A 21170-nucleotide genomic window follows, 5' to 3' on the forward strand; every position below is an offset into this window, starting at 1 on the left:
ATCTGCATCTCTAATCTCAACTATGACTGGCTGGCTGGCTATCTGTCCATCAACGGTGCCAGGCTGACTGTTTGTAAACAGCTGTGATACAGGTAAGTGATCATTCAGTTTCTATACATGTATTGACTTTCTTTTTTCTCATACAGTTTCCCAGGATGCCATGACGGACTCCCTCTCTGAGGGTGGAAACTACTAACAGGGGTCATACCATCTGCTTCTTACTTCACAACTGTTGCTGTGTGGCTGGTTTCCTGTCCATCTTAAACTGTGCCAGGCTGACTGTTCGTAAACAGCTGTGATACAGGTAAGTGGTCATTCAGTTTCTATACATGTATTGACTTTCTTTTTTGTCATACAGTTTCCTAGAATGCCATGACGGACTCCCTCTCTGAAGGTGGAAACGACTAACAAGGGTTTATCCATCTGCATCTCCAATCTCAACTATGACTGGCTGGCTGGTATTTTGTCCATCTTCAGGGGTGTGAGGCTGACTGTTCGTAAACAGCTGTGATACAGGTAAGTGATCATTCGTTTTCTATACATGTATTGACTTTCTTTTTTTTATCATACAGTTTCCCAGGATCCCATGACGGACTCCCTCTCTGAAGGTGGAAACGACTAACCAGGGTTTATCCATCTGCATCTCCAAACTCAACTATGACTGGCTGGCTGGCTTTCTGTCCATCTTCAAATGTGCCAGGCTGACTGTTCGTAAACAGCTGTGATACAGGTAAGTGATCATTCAGTTTCTATACATGTATTGACTTTCTTTTTTGTCATACAGTTTCCCAGGATGCCATGACTGACTCCCTCTATGAAGGTGGAAACGACTAACAATGGTTAATCCATCTGCATCTCCAATCTCAACTATGACTGGATGGCTGGATATCTGTCCATCAACGGTGCCAGGCTGACTGTTCGTAAACAGCTGTGATACAGGTAAGTGATCATTCGTTTTCTATACATGTATTGACTTTCTTTTTTTTTGTCATACAGTTTCCCAGGATGCCATGACGGACTCCCTCCTTGAAGGTGGAAACTACTATCAAGGGTTTATCCATCTGCATCTCCAATCTCAACTATGACTGGCTGGCTGGCTATCTGTCCATCAGCGGTGCCAGGCTGACTGTTTGTAAGCAGCTGTGATACAGGTAAGTGATCATTCAGTTTCTATACATGTATTGACTTTCTTTTTTTTATCATACAGTTTCCCAGGATGCCATGACGGACTCCCTCTCTGAAGATGGAAACTACTAATAGGGGTCATTCCATCTGCTTCTCACTTCACAACTGTGGTTGGCTTTCTGTCCATCTTCAACTGTGTCAGGCTGACTGTTCGTAAACAGCTGTGATACAGGTAAGTGATCATTCAGTTTCTATACATGTATTGACTTTCTTTTTTTTGTCATACAGTTTCCCAGGATGCCATGACGGACTCCTTCCTTGAAGGTGAAAACGACTAACAAGGGTTTATCCATCTGCATCTCCAATCTCAACTATGACTGGCTGGCTGGCTATCTGTCCATCAGCGGTGCCAGGCTGACTGTTTGTAAACAGCTGTGATACAGGTAAGTGATCATTCAGTTTCTATACATGTATTGACTTTCTTTTTTTTGTCATACAGTTTCCCAGGATGCCATGACGGACTCCCTCCTTGAAGGTGGAAACTACTAACAAGGGTTTATCCATCTGCATCTCCAAACTCAACTATGACTGGCTGGCTGGTATTCTGTCCAACTTCAACTGTGTGAGGCTGACTGTTCGTAAACAGCTGTGATACAGGTAAGTGATTATTCAGTTTCTATATATGTATTGACTTTTTTTCTTTTTTGTCATAGTTTCCCAGGATCCCATGACGGACTCCCTTTCTGAAGGTGGAAATTACTAACAAGGGTTTATCCATCTACATCTCCAATCTCAACTATGACTGGATGGCTGGCTATGTGTCCACCAACGGTGCCTGGCTGACTGTTTGTAAACAGCTGTGATACAGGTAAGTGATCATTCAGTTTCTATACATGTATTAACTTTCTTTTTTTTGTCATACAGTTTCCCCGGATGCCATGACCGACTCCCTCCTTGAAGGTCGAAACTACTAACAGGGGTCATTCCATCTGCTTCTCACTTCACAACTGTGGCTGTGTGGCTGGCTTTCTGTCCATCATCAACGGTGCCAGGTTGACTGTTCGTAAACAGCTGTGATACAGGTAAGTGATCATTCAGTTTCAATACATGTATTGACTTTCTTTTTTGTCATACAGTTTCCCAGGATGCCATGACTGACTCCCTCTCTGAAGGTGGAAACGACTAACAAGGGTTAATCCATCTGCATCTCCAATCTCAAATATGACTGGCTGGCTGGCTTTCTGTCCATCTTCAACGGTGCCAGGTTGACTGTTCGTAAACAGCTGTGATACAGGTAAATAATAATTCAGTTTCTATACATGTATTGACTTTCTTTTTTTTGTTATACAGTTTCCCAGAATGCCATGACCGACTCCCTTTCTGAAGGTGGAAACTACTAACAGGGGTCATTCCATTTGCTTCTCACTTCAGAACTGTGGCTGTGTGGCTGGCTTTCTGTCCATCATCAACGGTGCCAGGCTGACTGTTCGTAAACAGCTGTGATACAGGTAAGTGATCATTCAGTTTCTATACATGTATTGACTTTTTCTTTTTTGTCATACAGTTTCCCAGAATGCCATGACCGACTCCCTTTCTGAAGGTGGAAAATACTAACAGGGGTCATTCCATTTGCTTCTCACTTCAGAACTGTGGCTGTGTGGCTGGCTTTCTGTCCATCATCAACGGTGCCAGGCTGACTGTTCGTAAACAGCTGTGATACAGGTAAGTGATCATTCAGTTTCTATACATGTATTGACTTTTTCTTTTTTGTCATACAGTTTCCCAGAATGCCATGACCGACTCCCTTTCTGAAGGTGGAAAATACTAACAGGGGTCATTCCATTTGCTTCTCACTTCAGAACTGTGGCTGTGTGGCTGGCTTTCTGTCCATCATCAACGGTGCCAGGCTGACTGTTCGTAAACAGCTGTGATACAGGTAAGTGATCATTCAGTTTCTATACATGTATTGACTTTTTCTTTTTTGTCATACAGTTTCCCAGGATGCCATGACGGACTCCCTCTCTGAAGGTGGAAACTACTAACAGGGGTTATTCCATCTGCTTCTCACTTCACAACTGTGGCTGTGTGGCTGGCTTTCTGTCCATCTTCAACTGTGTGAGGTTGACTGTTTGTAAACAGCTGTGATACAGGTAAGTGATCATTCAGTTTCTATACATGTATTGACTTTCTTTTTTTTGTCATACAGTTTCCCAGGATGCCATGACGGACTCCCTCTCTGAAGGTGGAAACGACTAACAAGGGTTAATCCATCTGCATCTCCAATCTCAAATATGACTGGCTGGCTGGCTTTCTGTCCATCTTCAACTGTGTGAGGCTGACTGTTCGTAAACAGCTGTGATACAGGTAAGTGATCATTCAGTTTCTATACATGTATTGACTTTCTTTTTTTATCATACAGTTTCCCAGAATGCCATGACGGACTCCCTCTCTGAACGTGGAAATTACTTACAGGGGTCATTCCATCTGCTTCTCACTTCACAACTGTGGCTGGCTTTCTGTCCATCTTCAACTGTGCCAGGCTGACTGTTCGTAAACAGCTGTGATACAGGTAAGTGATCATTCAGTTTCTATACATGTATTGACTTTCTTTTTTTTGTCATACAGTTTCCCAGGATGCCATGACCGATTCCCTCCTTGAAGGTGGAAACTACTAACAGGGGTCATTCCATCTGCTTCTCACATCACAACTGTGGCTGTGTGGCTGGCTTTCTGTCCATCATCAACGGTGCCAGGCTGACTGTTCGTAAACAACTGTTATACAGGTAAGTGATCATTCAGTTTCTATACATGTATTGACTTTCTTTTTTTTATCATACAGTTTCCCAGAATGCCATAACGGACTCCCTCTCTTAAGGTGGAAACTACTAACAGGGGTCATTCCATCTGCTTCTCACTTACAACTGTGGCTGGCTTTCTGTCCATCTTCAACTGTGCCAGGCTGACTGTTCGTAAACAGCTGTGATACAGGTAAGAGATCATTCAGTTTCTATACATGTATTGACTTTCTTTTTTGTCATACAGTTTTCCAGGATGCCATGGCGGATTCCCTCTCTGAAGGTGGAATATACTAATAGGGGTCATTCCATTTGCTTCTCACTTCAGAACTGTGGCTGTGTGGCTGGGTTTCTGTCCATCATCAACGGTGCCAGGCTGATTGTTCGTAAACAGCTGTGATACCGGTAAGTGATCATTCAGTTTCTATATGTGTATTGACTTTTTCTTTTTTGTCATATAGTTTCCCAGGATGCCATGACGGACTCCCTCCTTGAAGGTGGAAACTACTAACAAGGGTTTATCCATCTGCATCTCCAATCTCAAATATGACTGGCTGGCTGGCTTTCTATCCATCTTCAACTGTGCCAAGCTGACTGTAAACAGCTGTGATACAGGTAAGTGATCATTCAGTTTCTATACATGTATTGACTTTCTTTTTTTGTCATACAGTTTCCCAGGATGCCATGACGGACTCCCTCTCTGAGGGTGGAAACTACTAACAGGGGTCATACCATCTGCTTCTTACTTCACAACTGTTGCTGTGTGGCTGGTTTCCTGTCCATCTTAAACTGTGCCAGGCTGACTGTTTGTAAACAGCTGTGATACAGGTAAGTGGTCATTCAATTTCTATATATGTATTGACTTTCTTTTTTTGTCATGCAGTTTCCCAGGATGCCATGACGGACTCCCTCTCTGAAGGTGGAAACGACTAACAAGGGTTTATCCATCTGCATCTCCAATCTCAACTATGACTGGCTGGCTGGTATTTTGTCCATCTTCAGGGGTGTGAGGCTGACTGTTCGTAAACAGCTGTGATACAGGTAAGTGATCATTCGTTTTCTATACATGTATTGACTTTCTTTTTTTTATCATACAGTTTCCCAGGATCCCATGACGGACTCCCTCTCTGAAGGTGGAAACGACTAACAAGGGTCATTCCATCTGCTTCTCACTTCACAACTGTGGCTGGCTATCTGTCCATCTTCAACTGTGCCAATGATCATTCAGTTTCTATACATATATTGACTTTCTTTTTTTTTGTGATACAGTTTCCCAGGATGCCATGACTGACTCCCTCTCTGAAGGTGGAAACGACTAACCAGGTTTATCCATCTGCATCTCCAAACTCAACTATGACTGGCTGGCTGGCTTTCTGTCCATCTTCAAATGTGCCAGGCTGACTGTTCGTAAACAGCTGTGATACAGGTAAGTGATCATTCAGTGTCTATAAATGTATTGACTTTTTTTCTTTTTTTGTAATAGTTTCCCAGGATCCCATGACGGACTCCCTCCTTGAAGGTGGAAACTACTAACAAGGGTTTATCCATCTGCATCTCCAATCTCAACTATGACTGGCTGGCTGGCTATCTGTCCATCAGCGGTGCCAGGCTGACTGTTTGTAAACAGCTGTGATACAGGTAAGTGATCATTCAGTTTCTATACATGTATTGACTTTCTTTTTTTTATCATACAGTTTCCCAGGATGCCATGACGGACTCCCTCTCTGAAGATGGAAACTACTAATAGGGGTCATTCCATCTGCTTCTCACTTCACAACTGTGGCTGGCTTTCTGTCCATCTTCAACTGTGCCAGGCTGACTGTTCGTATACAGCTGTGATACAGGTAAGTGATCATTCAGTTTCTATACATGTATTGACTTTTTCTTTTTTGTCATACAGTTTCCCAGGATGCCATGACGGACTCCCTCCTTGAAGGTGGAAACTCCTAACAAGGGTTTATCCATCTGCATCTCCAATCTCAACTATGACTGGCTGGCTGGCTATCTGTCCATCAACGGTGCCAGGCTGACTGTTTGTAAACAGCTGTGATACAGGTAAGTGATCATTCAGTTTCTATACATGTATTGACTTTCTTTTTTTTGTCATACAGTTTCCCAGGATGCCATGACGGACTCCTTCCTTGAAGGTGAAAACGACTAACAAGGGTTTATCCATCTGCATCTTCAATCCTAAATATGACTGGCTGGCTGGCTGGCTGGCTATCTGTCTATCTTCAACTGTGCAAGGCTGACTGTTCGTTAACAGCTGTGATACAGGTAAGTGATCATTCAGTTTCTATACATGTATTGACTTTTTCTTTTTTGTCATACAGTTTCCCAGGATGCCATGACTGACTCCCTCTCTGAAGGTGGAAACTACTAACAGGGGTCATTCCATTTGCTTCTCACTTCAGAACTGTGGCTGTGTGGCTGGCTTTCTGTCCATCATCAACGGTGCCAAGCTGACTGTTCGTAAACAGCTGTGATACAGGTAAGTGATTATTCAGTTTCTATATGTGTATTGACTTTTTCTTTTTTGTCATACAGTTTCCCAGGATGCCATGACGGACTCCTTCCTTGAAGGTGAAAACGACTAACAAGGGTTTATCCATCTGCATCTCCAATCTCAACTATGACTGGCTGGCTGGCTATCTGTCCATCAGCGGTGCCAGGCTGACTGTTTGTAAACAGCTGTGATACAGGTAAGTGATCATTCAGTTTCTATACATGTATTGACTTTCTTTTTTTTATCATACAGTTTCCCAGGATGCCATGACGGACTCCCTCTCTGAAGATGGAAACTACTAATAGGGGTCATTCCATCTGCTTCTCACTTCACAACTGTGGTTGGCTTTCTGTCCATCTTCAACTGTGTCAGGCTGACTGTTCGTAAACAGCTTTGATACAGGTAAGTGATCATTCAGTTTCTATACATGTATTGACTTTCTTTTTTTTGTCATACAGTTTCCCAGGATGCCATGACGGACTCCCTCCTTGAAGGTGGAAACTACTAACAAGGGTTTATCCATCTGCATCTCCAAACTCAACTATGACTGGCTGGCTGGTATTCTGTCCAACTTCAACTGTGTGAGGCTGACTGTTCGTAAACAGCTGTGATACAGGTAAGTGATTATTCAGTTTCTATATATGTATTGACTTTTTTTCTTTTTTGTCATAGTTTCCCAGGATCCCATGACGGACTCCCTTTCTGAAGGTGGAAATTACTAACAAGGGTTTATCCATCTACATCTCCAATCTCAACTATGACTGGATGGCTGGCTATGTGTCCATCAACGGTGCCTGGCTGACTGTTTGTAAACAGCTGTGATACAGGTCAGTGATCATTCAGTTTCTATACGTGTATTAACTTTCTTTTTTTTGTCATACAGTTTCCCCGGATGCCATGACCGACTCCCTCCTTGAAGGTCGAAACTACTAACAGGGGTCATTCCATCTGCTTCTCACTTCACAACTGTGGCTGTGTGGCTGGCTTTCTGTCCATCATCAACGGTGCCAGGTTGACTGTTCGTAAACAGCTGTGATACAGGTAAGTGATCATTCAGTTTCAATACATGTATTGACTTTCTTTTTTGTCATACAGTTTCCCAGGATGCCATGACTGACTCCCTCTCTGAAGGTGGAAACGACTAACAAGGGTTAATCCATCTGCATCTCCAATCTCAAATATGACTGGCTGGCTGGCTTTCTGTCCATCTTCAACTGTGTGAGGCTGATTGTTCGTAAACAGCTGTGATACAGGTAAGTGATCATTCGTTTTCTATATATGTATTGACTTTCTTTTTTTTGTCATACAGTTTCCCAGGATGCCATGACGGACTCCCTCTCTGAAGGTGGAAACTACTTGCAGGGGTAATTCTATCTGCTTCTCACTTCACAACTGTGGCTGGCTTTCTGTCCATCTTTAACTGTGCCAGGCTGACTGTTTGTAAACAGCTGTGTTACAGGTAAGTGATCATTCAGTTTCTATACATGTATTGACTTTCTTTTTTTTGTCATACAGTTTCCCAGGATGCCATGACGGACTCCCTCCTTGATGGTGAAAACAACTAACAAGGGTTTATCCATCTGCATGTCCAATCTCAACTGTTACTGGCTGGCTGGTATTCTGTCCAACTTCAACTGTGTGAGGCTGACTGTTCGTAAACAGCTGTGATACAGGTAAGTGATCATTCAGTTTCTATACATGTATTGACTTTCTTTTTTGTCATACACTTTCCCAGAATGCCATGAACGACTCCCTCTCTGAAGGTGGAAAATACTAACGGGTCATTCCATTTGCTTCTCACTTCAGAACTGTGGCTGTGTGGCTGGCTTTCTGTCCATCATCAACGGTGCCAGGCTGACTGTTCGTAAACAGCCGTGATACAGGTAAGTGATCATTCAGTTTCTATACATGTATTGACTTTCTTTTTTTTGTCATACAGTTTCCCAGGATCCCATGACGGACTCCCTTTCTGAAGGTGAAAAAGACTAACAAGGGTTTATCCATCTACATCTCCAATCTCAACTATGACTGGATGGCTGGCTTTCTGTCCATCTTCAACTGTGTGAGGCTGACTGTTCGTAAACAGCTGTGATACAGGTAAGTGATCATTCAGTTTCTATACATGTATTCACTTTTTCTTTTTTGTCATACAGTTTCCCAGGATCGCATGGCCAGCTTCCTCTCTGTAGGAACCAGACAGTTCAACCGTGTGAGGCTGAATGTTCGTAAACAGCTGTGATACAGGTATGTGATCATTCGTTTTCTATACATGTATTGGCTTTCTTTTTTTTATCATACAGTTTCCCAGGATCCCATGACGGACTCCCTCTCTGTAGGTAGAAACGACTAACAAGGGTCGTTCCATCTGCTTCTCACTTCACAACTGTGGCTGGCTTTCTGTCCATCTTCAACTGTGCCAGGGTGACTGTTCGTAAACAGTTGTGATACAGGTAAGTGATCATTCAGTTTCTATACATGTATTGACTTTCTTTTTTGTGATACAGTTTTCCAGGATGCCATGGCGGACTCCCTCTCCGAAGGTGGAAAATACTAACAGGGGTCATTCCATTTGCTTCTCATTTCAGAACTGTGGCTGTGTGGCTGGCTTTCTGTCCATCATCAACGGTGCCAGGCTGACTGTTCGTAAACAGCTGTGATACAGGTAAGTGATCATTCAGTTTCTATACATGTATTGACTTTCTTTTTTTTGTCATACAGTTTCCCAGGATGCCATGACCGATTCCCTCCTTGAAGTTGGAAACTACTAACAGGGGTCATTCCATCTGCTTCTCACTTCACAACTGTGGCTGTGTGGCTGGCTTTCTGTCCATCATCAACGGTGCCAGGCTGACTGTTCGTAAACAGCTGTGATACAGGTAAGTGATCATTCAGTTTCTATACATGTATTGACTTTCTTTTTTTTATCATACAGTTTCCCAGAATGCCATAACGGACTCCCTCTCTGAAGGTGGAAACTACTAACAGGGGTCATTCCATCTGCTTCTCACTTCACAACTGTGGCTGGCTTTCTGTCCATCTTCAACTGTGCCAGGCTGACTGTTCGTAAACAGCTGTGATACAGGTAAGAGATCATTCAGTTTCTATACATGTATTGACTTTCTTTTTTGTCATACAGTTTTCCAGGATGCCATGGCGGATTCCCTCTCTGAAGGTGGAATATACTAATAGGGGTCATTCCATTTGCTTCTCACTTCAGAACTGTGGCTGTGTGGCTGGGTTTCTGTCCATCATCAACGGTGCCAGGCTGATTGTTCGTAAACAGCTGTGATACCGGTAAGTGATCATTCAGTTTCTATATGTGTATTGACTTTTTCTTTTTTGTCATATAGTTTCACAGGATGCCATGACGGACTCCCTCCTTGAAGGTGGAAACTACTAACAAGGGTTTATCCATCTGCATCTCCAATCTCAAATATGACTGGCTGGCTAGCTATCTGTCCATCAACGGTGCCAAGCTGACTGTTTGTAAACAGCTGTGATACAGGTAAGTGATCATTCAGTTTCTATACATGTATTGACTTTCTTTTTTTGTCATACAGTTTCCCAGGATGCCATGACGGACTCCTTCCTTGAAGGTGAAAACGACTAACAAGGGTTTATCCATCTGCATCTTCAATCCTAAATATGACTGGCTGGCTGGCTGGCTATCCGGCTATCTTCAACTGTGCCAGGCTGACTGTTCGTAAACAGCTGTGATACAGGTAAGTGATCATTCAGTTTCTATACATGTATTGACTTTTTCTTTTTTGTCATACAGTTTCCCAGGATGCCATGACCGACTCCCTTTTTGAAGGTGGAAAATACTAACAAGGGTCATTCCATCTGCTTCCCACTAAACAACTGTTGCTGTGTGGCTGGTATTCTGTCCATCTTCAACTGTGCAAGGCTGATTGTTCGTAAACAGCTGTGATACAGGTAAGTGATCATTCAGTTTCTATACATGTATTGACTTTCTTTTTTGTCATACAGTTTTCCAGGATGCCATGATGGACTCCCTCTCTGAAGGTGGAAACGACTAACAAGGGTTTTTCCATCTGCATCTCCAATCTCAAATATGACTGGCTGGCTGGCTTTCTATCCATCTTCAACTGTGCCAGGCTGACTGTTCGTAAACAGCTGTGATACAGGTAAGTGATCATTCAGTTTCTATACATGTATTGACTTTCTTTTTTTGTCATACAGTTTCCCAGGATGCCATGACGGACTCCCTCTCTGAAGGTGGAAACTACTAACAGGGGTCATACCATCTGCTTCTTACTTCACAACTGTTGCTGTGTGGCTGGTTTCCTGTCCATCTTAAACTGTGCCAGGCTGACTGTTTGTAAACAGCTGTGATACAGGTAAGTGGTCATTCAATTTCTATACATGTATTGACTTTTTCTTTTTTGTCATATAGTTCCCCAGGATGCCATGACGGACTCCCTCCTTGAAGGTGGAAACTACTAACAAGGGTTTATCCATCTGCATCTCCAATCTCAACTATGACTGGCTGGCTGGTATTTTGTCCATCTTCAGGGGTGTGAGGCTGACTGTTCGTAAACAGCTGTGATACAGGTAAGTGGTCATTCGTTTTCTATACATGTATTGACTTTCTTTTTTTTATCATACAGTTTCCCAGGATCCCATGACGGACTCCCTCTCTGAAGGTGGAAACGACTAACCAGGGTTTATCCATCTGCATCTCCAAACTCAACTATGACTGGCTGGCTGGCTTTCTGTCCATCTTCAACTGTGCCAGGCTGACTGTTCGTATACAGCTGTGATACAGGTAAGTGATTATTCAGTTTCTATATGTGTATTGACTTTTTCTTTTTTGTCATACAGTTTCCCAGGATGCCATGACGGACTCCCTCCTTGAAGGTGGAAACTCCTAACAAGGGTTTATCCATCTGCATCTCCAATCTCAACTATGACTGGCTGGCTGGCTATCTGTCCATCAACGGTGCCAGGCTGACTGTTTGTAAACAGCTGTGATACAGGTAAGTGATCATTCAGTTTCTATACATGTATTGACTTTCTTTTTTTTGTCATACAGTTTCCCAGGATGCCATGACGGACTCCTTCCTTGAAGGTGAAAACGACTAACAAGGGTTTATCCATCTGCATCTTCAATCCTAAATATGACTGGCTGGCTGGCTGGCTATCTGTCTATCTTCAACTGTGCAAGGCTGACTGTTCGTTAACAGCTGTGATACAGGTAAGTGATCATTCAGTTTCTATACATGTATTGACTTTCTTTTTTTTATCATACAGTTTCCCAGGATGCCATGACGGACTCCCTCTCTGAAGATGGAAACTACTAATAGGGGTCATTCCATCTGCTTCTCACTTCACAACTGTGGTTGGCTTTCTGTCCATCTTCAACTGTGTCAGGCTGACTGTTCGTAAACAGCTGTGATACAGGTAAGTGATCATTCAGTTTCTATACATGTATTGACTTTCTTTTTTTTGTCATACAGTTTCCCAGGATGCCATGACGGACTCCCTCTCTGAAGATGGAAACTACTAATAGGGGTCATTCCATCTGCTTCTCACTTCACAACTGTGGTTGGCTTTCTGTCCATCTTCAACTGTGTCAGGCTGACTGTTCGTAAACAGCTGTGATACAGGTAAGTGATCATTCAGTTTCTATACATGTATTGACTTTCTTTTTTTTGTCATACAGTTTCCCAGGATGCCATGACGGACTCCCTCCTTGAAGGTGGAAACTACTAACAAGGGTTTATCCATCTGCATCTCCAAACTCAACTATGACTGGCTGGCTGGTATTCTGTCCAACTTCAACTGTGTGAGGCTGACTGTTCGTAAACAGCTGTGATACAGGTAAGTAATTATTCAGTTTCTATATATGTATTGACTTTTTTTCTTTTTTGTCATAGTTTCCCAGGATCCCATGACGGACTCCCTTTCTGAAGGTGGAAATTACTAACAAGGGTTTATCCATCTACATCTCCAATCTCAACTATGACTGGATGGCTGGCTATGTGTCCATCAACGGTGCCTGGCTGACTGTTTGTAAACAGCTGTGATACAGGTAAGTGATCATTCAGTTTCTATACATGTATTAACTTTCTTTTTTTTGTCATACAGTTTCCCCGGATGCCATGACCGACTCCCTCCTTGAAGGTCGAAACTACTAACAGGGGTCATTCCATCTGCTTCTCACTTCACAACTGTGGCTGTGTGGCTGGCTTTCTGTCCATCATCAACGGTGCCAGGTTGACTGTTCGTAAACAGCTGTGATACAGGTAAGTGATCATTCAGTTTCAATACATGTATTGACTTTCTTTTTTGTCATACAGTTTCCCAGGATGCCATGACTGACTCCCTCTCTGAAGGTGGAAACGACTAACAAGGGTTAATCCATCTGCATCTCCAATCTCAAATATGACTGGCTGGCTGGCTTTCTGTCCATCTTCAACTGTGTGAGGCTGACTGTTCGTAAACAGCTGTGATACAGGTAAGTGATCATTCGTTTTCTATATATGTATTGACTTTCTTTTTTTTGTCATACAGTTTCCCAGGATGCCATGACGGACTCCCTCTCTGAAGGTGGAAACTACTTGCAGGGGTCATTCTATCTGCTTCTCACTTCACAACTGTGGCTGGCTTTCTGTCCATCTTTAACTGTGCCAGGCTGACTGTTTGTAAACAGCTGTGATACAGGTAAGTGATCATTCAGTTTCTATACATGTATTGACTTTCTTTTTTTTGTCATACAGTTTCCCAGGATGCCATGACGGACTCCCTCCTTGATGGTGAAAACAACTAACAAGGGTTTATCCATCTGCATGTCCAATCTCAACTGTTACTGGCTGGCTGGTATTCTGTCCAACTTCAACTGTGTGAGGCTGACTGTTCGTAAACAGCTGTGATACAGGTAAATAATAATTCAGTTTCTATACATGTATTGACTTTCTTTTTTTTGTTATACAGTTTCCCAGAATGCCATGACCGACTCCCTTTCTGAAGGTGGAAAATACTAACATGGGTCATTCCATTTGCTTCTCACTTCAGAACTGTGGCTGTGTGGCTGGCTTTCTGTCCATCATCAACGGTGCCAGGCTGACTGTTCGTAAACAGCTGTGATACAGGTATGTGATCATTCAGTTTCTATACATGTATTCACTTTTTCTTTTTTGTCATACAGTTTCCCAGGATCGCATGGCCAGCTTCCTCTCTGTAGGAACCAGACAGTTCAACCGTGTGAGGCTGAATGTTCGTAAACAGCTGTGATACAGGTATGTGATCATTCGTTTTCTATACATGTATTGGCTTTCTTTTTTTTATCATACAGTTTCCCAGGATCCCATGACAGACTCCCTCTCTGTAGGTAGAAACGACTAACAAGGGTCGTTCCATCTGCTTCTCACTTCACAACTGTGGCTGGCTTTCTGTCCATCTTCAACTGTGCCAGGCTGACTGTTCGTAAACAGTTGTGATACAGGTAAGTGATCATTCAGTTTCTATACATGTATTGACTTTCTTTTTTGTGATACAGTTTTCCAGGATGCCATGGCGGACTCCCTCTCCGAAGGTGGAAAATACTAACAGGGGTCATTCCATTTGCTTCTCACTTCAGAACTGTGGCTGTGTGGCTGGCTTTCTGTCCATCATCAACGGTGCCAGGCTGACTGTTCGTAAACAGCTGTGATACAGGTAAGTGATCATTCAGTTTCTATACATGTATTGACTTTTTCTTTGTTGTCATACAGTTTCCCAGGATGCCATGACGGACTCCCTCTCTGAAGGTGGAAACGACTAACAAGGGTTAATCCATCTGCATCTCCAATCTCAAATATGACTGGCTGGCTGGCTTTCTGTCCATCTTCAACTGTGTGAGGCTGACTGTTCGTAAACAGCTGTGATACAGGTAAGTGATCATTCAGTTTCTATACATGTATTGACTTTCTTTTTTTATCATACAGTTTCCCAGAATGCCATGACGGACTCCCTCTCTGAAGGTGGAAACTACTTACAGGGGTCATTCCATCTGCTTCTCACTTCACAACTGTGGCTGGCTTTCTGTCCATCTTCAACTGTGCCAGGCTGACTGTTCGTAAACAGCTGTGATACAGGTAAGTGATTATTCAGTTTCTATACATGTATTGACTTTCTTTTTTTTGTCATACAGTTTCCCAGGATGCCATGACGGACTCCCTCTCTGAAGGTGGAAACGACTAACAAGGGTTAATCCATCTGCATCTCCAATCTCAAATATGACTGGCTGGCTGGCTTTCTGTCCATCTTCAACTGTGTGAGGCTGACTGTTCGTAAACAGCTGTGATACAGGTAAGTGATCATTCAGTTTCTATACATGTATTGACTTTCTTTTTTTATCATACAGTTTCCCAGAATGCCATGACGGACTCCCTCTCTGAAGGTGGAAATTACTTACAGGGGTCATTCCATCTGCTTCTCACTTCACAACTGTGGCTGGCTTTCTGTCCATCTTCAACTGTGCCAGGCTGACTGTTCGTAAACAGCTGTGATACAGGTAAGTGATCATTCAGTTTCTATACATGTATTGACTTTCTTTTTTTTGTCATACAGTTTCCCAGGATGCCATGACCGATTCCCTTCTTGAAGGTGGAAACTACTAACAGGGGTCATTCCATCTGCTTCTCACTTCACAACTGTGGCTGTGTGGCTGGCTTTCTGTCCATCATCAACGGTGCCAGGCTGACTGTTCGTAAACAGCTGTGATACAGGTAAGTGATCATTCAGTTTCTATACATGTATTGACTTTCTTTTTTTTATCATACAGTTTCCCAGAATGCCATAACGGACTCCCTCTCTGAAGGTGGAAACTACTAACAGGGGTCATTCCATCTGCTTCTCACTTCACAACTGTGGCTGGCTTTCTGTCCATCTTCAACTGTGCCAGGCTGACTGTTCGTAAACAGCTGTGATACAGGTAAGTGATCATTCAGTTTCTATACATGTATTGACTTTCTTTTTTGTCATACAGTTTCCCAGGATGCCATGACGGACTCCCTCTCTGAAGGTGGAAACTACTAACAGGGGTTAATCCATCTGCATCTCCAATCTCAAATATGACTGGCTGGCTGGCTTTCTGTCCATCTTCAACTGTGTGAGGCTGACTGTTCGTAAACAGCTGTGATACAGGTAAATAATAATTCAGTTTCTATACATGTATTGACTTTCTTTTTTGTCATACAGTTTCCCAGGATCGCATGGCCGGCTTCCTCTCTGTAGGAACCAGACAGTTCAACCGTGTGAGGCTGACTGTTCGTAAACAGCTGTGATACAGGTATGTGATCATTCGTTTTCTATACATGTATTGGCTTTCTTTTTTTTTATCATACAGTTTCCCAGGATCCCATGACGGACTCCCTCTCTGTAGGTAGAAACGACTAACAAGGGTCGTTCCATCTGCTTCTCACTTCACAACTGTGGCTGGCTTTCTGTCCATCTTCAACTGTGCCAGGCTGACTGTTCGTAAACAGTTGTGATACAGGTAAGTGATCATTCAGTTTCTATACATGTATTGACTTTCTTTTTTGTGATACAGTTTTCCAGGATGCCATGGCGGACTCCCTCTCCGAAGGTGGAAAATACTAACAGGGGTCATTCCATTTGCTTCTCACTTCAGAACTGTGGCTGTGTGGCTGGCTTTCTGTCCATCATCAACGGTGCCAGGCTGACTGTTCGTAAACAGCTGTGATACAGGTAAGTGATCATTCAGTTTCTATACATGTATTGACTTTTTCTTTTTTGTCATACAGTTTCCCAGGATGCCATGACGGACTCCCTCTCTGAAGGTGGAAACTACTAACAGGGGTTATTCCATCTGCTTCTCACTTCACATCTGTGGCTGTGTGGCTGGCTTTCTGTCCATCTTCAACTGTGTGAGGTTGACTGTTTGTAAACAGCTGTGATACAGGTAAGTGATCATTCAGTTTCTATACATGTATTGACTTTCTTTTTTGTCATACAGTTTCCCAGGATGCCATGACGGACTCCCTCTCTGAAGGTGGAAACGACTAACAAGGGTTAATCCATCTGCATCTCCAATCTCAAATATGACTGGCTGGCTGGCTTTCTGTCCATCTTCAACTGTGCCAGGCTGACTGTTCGTAAACAGCTGTGATACAGGTAAGTGATCATTCAGTTTCTATACATGTATTGACTTTCTTTTTTTTGTCATACAGTTTCCCAGGATGCCATGACCGATTCCCTCCTTGAAGGTGGAAACTACTAACAGGGGTCATTCCATCTGCTTCTCACTTCACAACTGTGGCTGTGTGGCTGGCTTTCTGTCCATCATCAACGGTGCTAGGCTGACTGTTCGTAAACAGCTGTGATACAGGTAAGTGATCATTCAGTTTCTATACATGTATTGACTTTCTTTTTTGTCATACAGTTTCCCAGGATGCCATGACGGACTCTCTCTCTGAAGGTGGAAACTACTAACAGGGGTTAATCCATCTGCATCTCCAATCTCAAATATTACTGGCTGGCTGGCTTTCTGTCCATCTTCAACTGTGTGAGGCTGACTGTTCGTAAACAGCTGTGATACAGGTAAGTGATCATTCAGTTTCTATACATGTATTGACTTTTTCCTTTTTGTCATACAGTTTCCCAGGATCGCGTGGCCGGCTTCCTCTCTGAAGGTGAAAATGACTAACAAGGGTCTATCCATCTGCATCTCAAATCTCAACTATGACTGGCTGTCTGATATTCTGTCCATCTTCAACTGTGCAAGGCTGACTGTTCGTAAACAGCTGTGATATAGGTAAGTGATCATTCCTTTTCTATACATGTATTGACTTTCTTTTTTTATCATTCAGTTTCCCAGGATCCCATGACGGACTCTCTCTGAAGGTGGAAACTACTAACAGGGGTCATTCCATTTGCTTCTCACTTCAGAACTGTGGCTGTGTGGCTGGCTTTCTGTCCAACTTCAATTATGTGAGGCTAACTGTCCGAAAACAGCTGTGATACAGGTAAGTGATCATTCAGTTTCTATGTATGTATTGACTTTTTTTCTTTTTTGTCATAGTTTCCCAGGATGCCATGACGGACTCCCTCTCTGAAGGTGGAAATGACTAAGAAGGGTTTATCCATCTGCATCTCCAATCTCAACTATGACTGGCTTGCTGGCTATCTGTCCATCAATGGTGCCAGACTGACTGTTCGTAAACAGCTGTGATAAAGGTAAGTGATCATTCAGTTTCTATACATGTTTTGACTTTCTTTTTTTTGTCATAATTTCCCAGGATGCCATGACGGACTCCCTCCTTGAAGGTGGAAACGACTAACAAGGGTCATTCCATCTGCTTCTCTCTTCACAACTGTGGCTGTGTGGCTGGCTTTCTGTCCAACTTTAACTGTGTGAGGTTGACTGTTTGTAAACAGCTGTGATACAGGTAAGTGATCATTCAGTTTCTTTACATGTATTGACTTTTTCTTTTTTGTCATACAGTTTCCCAGGATGCCATGACGGACTCCCTCCTTGAAGGTGGAAACTACTAACAAGGGTTTATCCATCTACATCTCCAATCTCAACTATGACTGGATGGCTGGCTTTCTGTCCATCAGCGGTGCCAGGCTGTTCGTAAACAGCTGTGATACAGGTAAGTGATCATTCAGTTTCTATACATGTATTGACTTTTGTTTTTTTTGTCATACAGTTTCCCAGAATGCCATGACCGACTCCCTCTCTGAAGGTGGAAAATACTAACAGGGGTCATTCCATTTGCTTCTCACTTCAGAACTGTGGCTGTGTGGCTGGCTTTCTGTCCATCTTCAACTGTGTGAGGCTGACTGTTTGTAAATAGCTGTGATACAGGTAAGTGATCATTCAGTTTCTATACATGTATTGACTTTTTCTTTTTTGTCATACAGTTTCCCAGGATGCCATGACGGACTCCCTCCTTGAAGGTGGAAACTACTGACAAGGGTTTATCCATCTGCATCTCCAATCTCAACTATGACTGGCTGGCTGGTATTCTGTCCATCTTCAACTGTGTGAGGCTGACTGTTCGTAAATAGCTGTGATACAGGTAAGTGATCATTCAGTTTCTATATATGTATTGAATTTTTTTCTTTTTTGTCCTAGTTTCCCAGGATCCCATGACGGACTCCCTTTCTGAAGGTGGAAATGACTAACAAGGGTTTATCCATCTACATCTCCAATCTCAACTATGACTGGATGGCTGGCTATCTGTCCATCAACGGTGCCAGGCTGACTGTTTGTAAACAGCTGTGATACAGGTAAGTGATCATTCAGTTTCTATACATGTTTTGACTTGCTTTTTTTTTGTCATACAGTTTCCCAGGATCGCATGGCCGGCTTCCTCTCTGAAGGTGGAAACTACTAACAGGGGTCATTCCATCTGCTTCTCACTTCACAACTGTGGCTGTGTGGCTGGCTTTCTGTCCATCTTCAACTGTGCCAGGCTGACTGTTCGTAAACAGCTGTGATATAGGTAAGTGATCATTCGTTTTCTATACATGTATTGACTTTCTTTTTTTATCATACAGTTTCCCAGGATCCCATGACCTCCTCCGTCCCTGAAGCTGAATGCTGATAACAAGGGCCTCTGCCCCTTGTTAGAAATCCGGCGTCCAGGAGACAGATTCAGGAGTCAGGAGACTGGATCTTCAGTGTTGATGAGTTTATTGGTACACACAGAGATGTACAACTCGATCGGTCATGGTCAACCCAGTCTGATTAGGGGTATTTTGAGAGGGCCTTATATACATTGGAAATTGTGGGAGGAGAAAGGTTGATGAAGAGGAGTTTAAGGTAGGAGGGGGATGAATGATAGGTCAGGGGGGGTTGATGGTATACAAAGAGAAAGAGTGACCACTTTAGGCCGGCAGACGAAGGGTAACAAAAGGTGAGACAAAGGATTAAGATAACCATTTGATAACAAGTTGAAACCACATGAAAGTAATGTTAGAAAAGACCATATTTTCTCTCAATCCCCCCTTTGATTCTCCCTCATGGAGAATCACAAAACAATATTAAGACTACTAAGTACAATACAAATGTACAATAAGAAGTCAAAAACAAAAACAAACAAAATAAACAATGTAAAAGGCAATAACTATACAAAAACAGGGCAGTGCCTATTTCAATATTATTATGCTAAAGAATGTTGAACATTGAAGTTGTCCACGGCTGCAACTTCCTGAAAAACACCATAGAGAGTTTTCTTCTGTGTCTGTGAGCAGTCACAGTGTGTGTCCAAGTTATGTTTGTGAACATCAGCCAATGGTAGATCATCCAAGTAGTCCAGTGGTCAGTTGGTTCTTTGAGTCTGAAGCTTGGGTGCAATGTGTCAAAAACTATTCTTGCCATTCTCAATGAACAGGAGCACTGTCTGGCTCCAACTGATCTGTAACACAGAAGTAACATTGCGCAGTAAACTGTTCATTGTTGTTGGGAATTTTTCAGCATTAGTATACCTGCTCATCCCCACTATCTGTCCCTCAGAGGAGGCTGCTATGGTAATGCATAGTGTGTTGAAAGTCTTCACCAAAGGGTTGGCCCCTATGGCATAAAAACCATAGTTCTTCCCTGAGGCTCTGTGCATTACCCACCTCTTCTCTTTACTGACCCAATTATTTCGTTCTGATGAGCAGATACAACCTTGCAGTAAGAAACATGAATAACTGTTTCCTTTACATTTCACTGCTGAATCAGTGATTAGCATAACCTGAAATGGGCCACCCCATCTAAGTTCTAAGGACTGTTCGTCACTGTTTCCTCACCAAGATCCATTGACCTTTCAGCAAGTAGCACAGTTTTGGCCAACTAATCTTGTTAGTTGTGAAAACATTTCTACAACACTAGTGTAACCAGGTAGTGTGATGCTAGTGTCACATCATCTGGAGAAATTTTCACACCATTATTTAGCCATATCTATTATTCCACAGATCAGTGGTTCACTCTAGTGTTCACTCTAAATCTACAATAGGGCCATGTTGCCCAGGGTTATCTTTAAGCAGATCGTATAGTGTTTTTTAAAAATGTAGCATTACTTACAAGGCCTAAGAAAGCTTGGCAATTAGTGCACTGTGTTTGGCAGTGACATCGCGATAACTGCAGCTTCTCTACAAGGCACAATTCCTCTAGAACCCTGGGTAACAAATTGTCCAGAATATGTACACTAGCACAACACAACTGAACTGCATCAGGACTGACCTTATGTCCCTAGCTTACATAAAAAAACAGTAAAAAAAAAGAATCAACAAGTGCATTTATGCATTTGATATGCATTTTCTCATTCACACTACTTGGGTGTCATTAACATGATACAGTAAGTATGGTGAGTTCAATTCTGTGGACTGTTTAGTTTAAACCACAGCAGGAGGAACTGTTGATGTCCCTATGACTCTCTGTATTCCATTGAATATCAGAAACAACTGCTCTGTGACTCCCTGCAAGGTCCTTAACGTCAAAGACAATTGCTCTTGTGAAATCCCTGCTGGGCTTCCCTGTGAAAACCCCCCCGAAGAATTTCCCACTAGGTTGTCTCTCAACCTTGCACCCATATTGTGGCTATCTGCCCGCTTTTTGCGACATACTCTAGAAAAGTGACCAATTTGATGACAGTAATGACATTGTTTCTTCTGATTAGAGAACCTCTTGCTTGCATCTGAGTTAGAGCTAGTCTCTTTGAGGACATGGATTGATGCTGGAACATGGCATGGTTCTAGATCAATGTCCAATCGGTCAAGTTCATTCT

Source organism: Salminus brasiliensis, chromosome 8 (genome assembly GCF_030463535.1).
Source record: "Salminus brasiliensis chromosome 8, fSalBra1.hap2, whole genome shotgun sequence".
In the NCBI taxonomy this organism is placed as follows: Eukaryota; Metazoa; Chordata; class Actinopteri; order Characiformes; family Bryconidae; genus Salminus; species Salminus brasiliensis.